Source organism: Cryptomeria japonica, chromosome 9, assembly GCF_030272615.1.
Source record: "Cryptomeria japonica chromosome 9, Sugi_1.0, whole genome shotgun sequence".
Lineage (NCBI taxonomy): Eukaryota > Viridiplantae > Streptophyta > Pinopsida > Cupressales > Cupressaceae > Cryptomeria > Cryptomeria japonica.
In genome coordinates, this window is record NC_081413.1 from 134,922,713 (window position 1) to 134,932,346 (window position 9,634).

Below are 9,634 nucleotides of genomic sequence, written 5' to 3' on the forward strand. Positions count from 1 at the left end.
CACTGTTATTGAAATTTTGTAACAATACCCAATTGATCACCCTATTAAAGAAGAGAAACCAACATACTGCAAGCTCATTTGACATATCTATTCATCAGAATTTAATCAACCCTGATCATTCTCAAATTCAAAGCATCCAATACTTTATATAACAATATCACCCATTTCAAGAATAAAAACCCACAAGGTGAAATCTCGTTAGGCAGTACCTTTTCTACAAGAATTTATCAAAGAAAATCATCCTCCTCTACGATCAATTGCCATGTTCTGTTACCCAATTAATCACTCTATTTATTTTAATTTTTGACAAAACTGCTCATCCGAACTCAAACTATCATTAATTATTCTCCTATCGAAAGCATTCAATACCTTTTATGACAATACGCAATTGATCACCCTATTCCAGAAAAGAAACCAACTAATTGCACTCTCTTCTCACAGACACATGTAACAGAATTCAATCAAACCTAACAATTCTCCTAATCAAGGCATTCACAGCGTTCTACAACAATGCCCAATTTTTCAACCTATTTAATTTAAGAAGAGAACCCAACAAACTGCAAACTCATTTGATAGATCTATAAATTAAAAATCAATGAAAACAAATCATCATTCTAACTTTTCTCATGCTTTCATTTTCTGATAATGAATCATAGAATTTGATCTCGGTCAATAAAAATCAATGAAAACAAATCATCATTCTAACTTTTCTCATGCTTTCATTTTCTGATAATGAATCATAGAATTTGATCTCAGTCAATAACTAAAACATTATAGACTGTAAAAATTTCATGATATTCTGTCTAAGAGTGCATACCTCTTGTCTGCCTTCCTCAATTGACCCTGGAACTAAACTCCTGGAAGTTTGATAATAAAACTTAAGACTGCATACCTCTTGTCTGCCTTCCTCAATTGGCCCTGGAACTAAACTCCTGGAAGTTTGATAATGAACCTCAATCACTGTCTCTTCTAGTATCCAGTTCCACACACTTCTTACTCCTGGTACATTGTACATTTTCAAATATTCTAATACTCACTCAGTGGAGAATATGTGCTCGAAGAAGGTTCAAGAGGGTATCAAGGCATAATATGTCAACACCCACCAAAAAGAAAAGGTGAAAATATTGCAAGGTGTTCATGGATATATGTGATAGTAGAATCTGCTTTTTTTGAAAATTTTCTTTGGATAACATTCGAGTTCACCATAGCAGTAATCAGTGTGGTCACCATGAGGACTCAGACACTTCCAGAGCCTTCCAAACTAGCGTGCTTTCCCTCTTGCCCATCCCCACAGCTTCAAATTCATATTCTGTCAAAATGAATGATTTGGCAAACCATATATCTCCAACCATCCAATAACCATGCACAACAAATTTAATTATAAATAAAAACAGATTTACTTTTTGCAGCTTAACATGAAGTTAACAGACCGGAAAATTATGTAAAAGTAGTTGAACTTTTATATTGCTTACTATTTAAGCATTTGAAATAAAGAAGTCACTTTCCTATAAACACTTGGAGAAGTTCCAATGCATCATGGTAACATACATGAATTATGGTATCTGTATGTGTAACGGTGAAAATTGCATGCATACCTTTCACTTTTATCTTTTGTCTTGGATTCATTTTCTTATAATAAAATGATAATTTTTATATGAAAATTGGTAAATAATCTAGTCTTCGATTTTATTTTCGTCTTAATTCATTTCTAAGATTTGAACCTAATTCTTAATTTATCCTTTTTCTTCTTAGATCAAATTTATAACTAGATCATTTTTAGATTTAAGAAAATGATCTTTATTTTTCAAAATTCAAATTCAAATTTTGGGTCCAATTGTTCTTCCCTCTAATTCGAAACACATGATTTAAACACCTCCTAACATGTATCATAGGCCTAAAATGAATCATCTAGTATAATCAACATTGCATTAGCATCCAAGGGCACAAATATGATTGCTTGTTATCCTTGGTCTTGTTCAAAAGTTATTGACTTAGCATCCTTTACACAATTTGATGCAAGGAAGTAATTATCCATGCTATGTGCAAACAAGATAGCACAAGAACCAATTTTTAAATGAGAATAGACAAAATACTTTAAGAAGAGCAAAAAGTAAAATTATAAAAATGAGTAGAGATTAGATTCATAGGTCCAGGTCATTTCCAGGACAAGTGTAGAAAGATAGGGGACCAAATTAGTGGCCATGCCACTTTTTGGTCCTATACAAGACATAACGCAAGCAGAGCACATTATAACATGCCTGCATTATGCCTTGGTAGTGACTAAGCCTATTATCAGTTTAAACCAAACCATAATGTGCCCAGGTTATAACATGAGTGTGTTATAACATAAGTGCAATATAATGTGTTCGTGTGTTCAAGAATAAAAAATACCTCTCTTTCACTTTTCATCTCTTTCTACCTCCCTATATAGTTCACACTCCCTCTTCCTCAAACTATATTAATTTAAATTTGAATGATTGTAGGGACTTTATATACATTATTTATGATGCAAACAACTATTGTATGCCTGAAATCTTCACCGTTAATCAAAAAATCAAATAGGTAACCACCAAATCCTATCTAATTAACAGATTTTGAATACAAACAATAAGAAAGAATGTTCAAATCAACAATATAAAATCAATCAAATCAAACTCAATGTCGATAGCATCCAAGCTCCTATTGCTCTTCTCAATCTCTTAAAATGTTGGCTTTTAGAGTTGCTTGAAAACCTGTAAGTAGGCACAAAGATTTCGAAGATAGTGGTTAATGAAAAAGGGAGATTGATGATGAATTTATAGAAATCGGAGAGAATTGATTGAGAGGTGGAACTAAAGTGAGCAAAAAAGTAAATTAATAGTTAGAGAGGTGATTGAAAAGATTAATTGATAATTAATTAGTTAGAAAAGGTGGAACTCGGAGGTGAGTGTTAGTTGGAAATTAGTATGTGCAATAATAATTTAGCATGAAAATGCTAGATTAATCTAAATTTGGATTTATAATTGCTTTGAAATCGATTTTCGAAAATATCCAAAATCATGCACATGAAACAAAATTAAGAATTTGAAAATTGAGAATTTAGAACTGAAAGATAAATTAGAATAAATAAATTTAAGAAATTTATTTAATTTGGAAGACATAATTAGCTAATTAAACAATTTAAACAAATTATTTAATTATGAGAAAGAATAGAAATTGAATTTAATTAAATAATAAAGATTATTTAACTAAAGATGTACATTTGAAATTAACTAAATAATAAAATATTTAATTAATTTAAAGAGAGAAAAATGAATGAATCTTAACTGATTGGGAAAAATTAAAAGAAATTGAATAATTAGTATCAAGATGAAATGTGATGATTGGAATAAATTTAGAAGAATACAGTTAGATTAATTGAATAATTAAAAAAATTATTTAATTAATAAAGAGGAATAATTAGTGTGTTAATTGAAAGAGACATTTTTAGGTGTCTACAAAAACTAAAATATTAGGTGAAATAAACATATGTGTTGTTTATATATGGGTATTTATTTTCTTATAATTTAAGTTATATTTCACGTGTACATAGTTCCAGGATGTTTGAGAATAGTTTTGGACCTCTAGGAGTTATAATGCATATTTTAGGTTTTGGAAGATCTTATGATTTTTTAGACAATCAAATTTTAGTAATCAACAAGCTCATATCATCTTACAATTGTCTAAATGTAGTTTCAAATATTCAAAAACATCCTAAAGCCTCTTCTTGGAAATGGGAAGAATTATTCTTCTACAAGAAACCAAAAAGTGGGACAGGTAAGCCACCCTGAACCCCCATCAATAACTAAGATCTAAACACAACTAAAATAATAAACTCTAAATAAGAAAAATAATCAAGCTCCATTACGAACACTATCTCCCTATCTCTCTCTATTTTTATCTTTCCCTCTATATCTCTTTATCTCTCTATTTCACTTTGTTTGGGCCTCTATCTTTATCTTTATCCTTATCTCTATATCTATCTTCCCTTATCTCCCTTTCTCTTTCACCCTTTATCTTTCCCAAGTTATTTCTATTTCTAGATATCTCTCCCACTTTCTATCCCTATCTCTCCCTTTCTCCCCAATTCTCCTTATCACCTCCTGTTAGCATTTCATGTCACCCTTGTGGTCCATTAATTACATTTGATCTAAGAGATCTTAAATGGATCTATAATGGTGAAAAATTAGGGTTTCACCCAATAAGGTAGTAAAACCCATAATTTTTGCTTAGGGACCAATTACATTAAAGAGGGGTGAATTCAATAGATCTAGGCTCAATCCAATAAAGATAAGGCTGGTAATTTTGATTAGATTCACTAGTTAGGATTTGATTCCCTCTTTTAAATTGGATTGTGAAAATGTTGAAATTAGGGTTAATGTACTAAAATTGAAGCAATTATGCATAACATTGAGCTACAGTCGTCAAATGGAGCCACAAACCTGGATCTGAGCAATGTGTGAGTGTTCAGACCTATTCCTATAAGGTCGACCTGAATTGTCAAGACTAGAATGCCCGTCGCTCTGGTCCTCCAAACTTTTCAGTGTCCAAAGGAGAACATGTTCATCTCTGTAAATTATACCGACCCTGAAAGTTACAACTTTGTACTTGTCCATGCACACAGTAGAGAAGGGAAAATGGTTGGGAATAAGGGTTTGCCTGAGTCAAACCCCAGTTTAGAAATTAACCTTGAATGAATAAATGCAAAAACTGAAATAATTAATGGAAAGATATACCTCAGATCTGTAATTGTTGATGATGATGCTTTTTGTCTTGAATGTAATCACATATGTCGTATGAAATGGCATGCACATGACAAAACCCTTATCACAAATACATGCTTGCATATGAATGATGTAATTTTGCTCCACGATGGTTGAATGAAGAATATGCAGCCTTAAAGATCTCTAAAAATGTTTGATAATGGATTCTTCACAGATGCAAGAATGCTTGAGGATGGATAGATTGGATAGATGAAATTAGGTTGATTGAATGTCTTTATATAGGGGTATCTAGGTCATTCACCGATTAGGCTAGCCTCCAATGGTCATGCAGAGCCACAAAATTGAATTCCCACCAGAGAGACAAGGCCCTTGCCCCATTTCAAAATAGGACTAGGGTGTGGGTGCCCTAGTCCTTCTCAGTTAGGGACCATCATTAAGCCCCATGGCGAAGGACACCCCTCCGAGAAATCAATTAGTGGGTGTACATGGCATAAAAAATAAAGATTGAGCACAAATTAAACCTAAATAGGAGATGGGGGGGGACATGCTAAAGTAGCCTGAGCACAAACATGAGGTGTAAATTGGCTTGATGACAATTTACAATGCTACAAGATCATTATATTCTTACTTGACCAAGCAACTAATTGGAAATTTGAAAAAATAGCCAAGTGTTTTCCCTATTAGGGATTGGACATTACGCTTCATCCTTCCTCCTTATTGCTTTCACCCTTCACTCCCTTGATGACCGTGCCTTCCTTCCTTCCTTTCTTTTTCTATGAGTGGATTTCAAACTTTAGGGATTGAGGTTTCATATTGTAATTTTCCCTATCTTTGGAGGAAATGTTAGTAAAAAACTCTGAAGCCCATAACTTGACTCCCTTTTTCTCTTTTTTCCCTGACTTTAGACATTGAGGATCAAAATTTAGCCTTAACCTTTTCCTTTTGGAAAAAAGCTAAAGTCAAATCTTGACTCCCAATGCTCGATTCTTGCACCCTTTTCTTCTTGCTTGTCCTTCCTTATTAAATGTCAAGGGTCAAAGATCCACCTTAACCTTTTCCATTCAGATACTCAAAGCCCAATTCTTGATTTCTCCCACCAACCCCACTTTCCTTAAGCCTTTTGGGGGTTGTGGCCCAGACCTTCTCTTTAACCCTTTCAATTTGGAAAGAGTTCAATTAAAATTCCAACCTTCTATCACCAATCCTCCTCCATCCTTTTCCTTTATTTTCTCCCATTTGGTTTTTGGACCTCAAAATTTCCCTTTTTTCCCTACCTCTTGGAGTGATGTAAGGCGTATGCTTGATGTCCAACCATCGACCTTTGATATATATTTTATTTGGAATGTTTAATACATAGCACCATAAATGCTTCGTTGACTTCTCCAAACACCAAATCTTGAGTCATGAAGCTAGAAGAGGTGCTTTTGATGCATTTGTAGGAGCTCTAAAGTGAGATGTCGATACCCATGGTCTTTTATTGCTTTCTTATATCCCCATGTCAAAAAACTTGTGCTCAAATCATGGATTTTATTAGTGATCTTCCAAATGCACACAAATTTAGAAGATCATCATATTAGTGTATGGTGGAGGCTCTTTGCCTGTATTTTTGAGCCCCCATGGCCTTCTCCATGTCTTTTTGAACTAGCATTCTCTTGCATTTGTAGGTTGGCATGAAGTTAGGATTTCTCGAACCCTCTTCAAACATTTTTCCTTCTTTATGCCCATAAATTTATAAATAGGTTGTTAAACCTCATTGTAAAGGGTTCTCACTATTCTTCTTGCTCTTCTTCGATTCTTTGCAGAGGCTCTTGCATTCTTACACCTTTGCCATTTTAACTTAGCTCATGCTTTCATGTTAATAAAATTTGTCATTTGTCCTCTTCTCTCTTTTAGATATGTTGTGTAAACCTTCTTTACCTCCATGTTTGGATGCATCTATCTTTATTTTCATACTCATATGTTGTGTTAAACCTCAGTATGGTTGTTAGTTGTAAATACTTCTTCCTTTGCAATATCTTGTCAAACCCTAACTTCCGTACGTGCCTCTAGAGACTAACGAAGTAGAAAACTATGCAAATCTTCTTATTATTTTCATTGATGTGTTGTGTTGTTCTAAGCAGGGAGAAACAATTCTTATTTTGGTGTATCACCTCCCTTTCATTTATGTCATGTCTTTCTCTCTTTTCCTTCTGAAAGTAGATATAATAGGACTTTCAAATGTTGTGTTGGACAAATACTTGCACCTAGATTACAAAGGAAATTGACCTTCTCCAGATACTCAACCTCATTTGTGAGGGTCCCACACCTTGAGGTTGTTTCCATTGTGTCATTGGAATGTTGGATCTAATATAGTAAGGTGCAATTTCATCAGGCAATAGTTTTTGGCACGCTCAGTGGGACAAATCATGAGAAGAATTTAACTCATCATGTTGAGAAAGTGTTTTCGCTCTTAGAATATTTGGCCTTGCAAATTTTTTCATTAAAGTACATTGTGACTTTGCACTAATTTGATCTCTTGTTATAGACTAGTTGCAAGATTCATGCCTATAATTCAAATAAGGGCATCTTTTAGAGGTAATTTTTAGTACTCTGAGCTATCATTCTCAAATTAAAGAAGAAGAAATATGCATTTTGCATCACCAATGAGGAGGATTGAAGTTTTTATTACTTCAACTCTTAGATCTTAATCAACACCTCCATTTAATAGAGCATCACTGCCTATGACTATTATTGTCCAATAGAATAGAATATTATTTAATATGAGTGTTCCAACAAACCAGGTATTTGTCACCTTTAATGGTGGTAGTCTCCTCATATTAGCTTGGAGAAATGATCTACCTGTGACTGCATTGAAAACTATACCTTACTTGATTGGTGAAATGACCACTACCTTGATAGAACACAAACAAGATACTGCCAATATTTGTTTTGCCCATAATATTACTGGAGATGACGTTGTTGTTAGACTCTTAGCCACATATTTGAAAGGAAAAGCATTGTAATGGCATAGGGGTCTGCAACTAAACTCTATTCACAACTAGGATGAGTTGGGAGTGAAATTATGTGATAAATTTGAAGATAAGAGTGAATGGCTATCATTGGTTGAGCAATTAAAAAATAATCAAGTGGGCTCCCTGTGAATTTATGAGAATTTTAATTTTATATTTCAAAAGACGTGGGATCCTATCCTTCATAAAGCCATATCTCAAACATGCCTTCTTATACTATTTGAGATCTCTTAATAGTGATGTGGTTGTTTTGATACAATCCATGTGTGGAGTGGCTCTACCAAATGCATATAGCATTTCCATGAGCACATGAAATTGTTTAATACAAGTTGGAAAGATAGCCCTGAGGCCACCAATGTCTCTATTTTCATAGAACCCTCTCCAATAGCCCACTTTGGCACCTATCCCCAATGCATCTACAAGTCAACCATCTACCTTTGTTTCATCTTCAAATAATTTGCATTACCTCAAGACCCTTTTACAAAATTTTGGTAATGAATTAGTAACAATAAAGAGGTAACAAGCTCAAAACAACAGACCTTATCAACCTCAAAATTAAAAATATTAATAAAATAGGCAACAAAATTAGTGGAATTATGCTAGACCCTTGAATATTGTAAATCCAACCACTACAAATAATTTCAAGGTGCTAGTTTTGATGCTAACAACCTAGCTTAAGAACATGGTTGGTGTCATCCATGCAATCAAACACATAATCATGTTGCTTACCAAAATGGAGAACTTATTCAAGCCCTAGTGGTGCAAAATGAACCATCAACTCCAGCCCATCAATTTGATGCAAATCAAATAACTAGTAATAGGAAAGATCACATGTTGTGGCATGTACCTTGGTCAATTGGCATGAGGCATATTTATGTGGTTTGAATCAACCATATAACAATGTAGTAGCACAAAAAAGAGGACAATGGAAGATGGGATATCTTCCATAGTTGGTCATTATCAACTTCACACTTAGCACAAGACATCTCAATTTTGGGCCCAACAAGTAAATCAACTTCAAACTAATCAGAACATTGCTAAAGGTAACAAAACACAAGATAAGCCTCAGGGCAACCAATCAACAGAGTTAGTTCTTGTCGCCCTGAAGGTTTCTTTAATGGTTGGTGGTGTTTCTTTCAACATAGTTCTTCAAAGTTATGTGGTGTTCCTTTCAAAATAGTTTATCTGATAAAGAAGGGAAATCTAAATGTGATTGTAACGTCCTAAATTGTACTCCCTTACAATTTGGACTGTGTTTGGGCCTCTCACCTTAGCGCCTGCATCTCCATGCTTGATTGAGACCTATTTATGCCCCTACCATGCAATAATGCCTAATTTTCGTATTTTCATCTTGTTGGACTCTTAACCCTGGCCCAAATATGGGGTGAGACTAGAGTGTGGCACCTTGGTCCTCACTAGGACCAGGGCACCATGCCATGGTCCTCCTTATTTGAGGCCCATTTTTAACCCTCAGCCCTATCTTGAAGATAAGTGAGAAACATTCCTTCGTGTCGGCTTCTATCAAAAAATTTACATAATTGACGACAGGGAAAGTATATAAGGAGATCTTCTCCTTTCATTTTGATATACATTCATAAGGTGAAATTGGGATCACAAACAATCAAGCACTCAAGCATTGAAGGATTCATCATCAAGCATTTCTAGAGATCTTCAAGACTGTATATTCTCAATCTATTCGTTGTGGAGCAACTTTTCATCATTCATTTGCAAGCATGTGTGTGATTAGGTTTTGTCATGTCCGTGCCATTTCATACAACATATGTGATTACATTCAAGAAGCAAAACATCATTATCAACAATTTGCAGATTTGAGGTATATCTTTCCATTATTTATTTCAAGTATTTGTATTATTTCATTCAAGG

The 9,634-nt window shown here is 34.1% G+C and overlaps 1 protein-coding gene across 4 annotated transcripts in view; it reads right to left on the reverse strand.

The window, feature by feature from the left end:
• Positions 1 to 1,284, reverse strand: part of LOC131063264 (uncharacterized) — a 37,823-nt gene extending 36,539 nt beyond the window's left edge. For 3 of the 4 annotated variants that reach the window (XM_057997050.2, XM_057997053.2, XM_057997051.2), the window contains exon 1: positions 818 to 1,284. The gene's annotated coding sequence lies outside the window, so the exon portion shown is untranslated. The remainder of the gene's footprint in view (positions 1 to 817) is intronic. The other variant, XM_057997052.2, reaches the window with a different exon arrangement.
• Between the last annotated feature and the right edge of the window lie 8,350 nt (positions 1,285 to 9,634).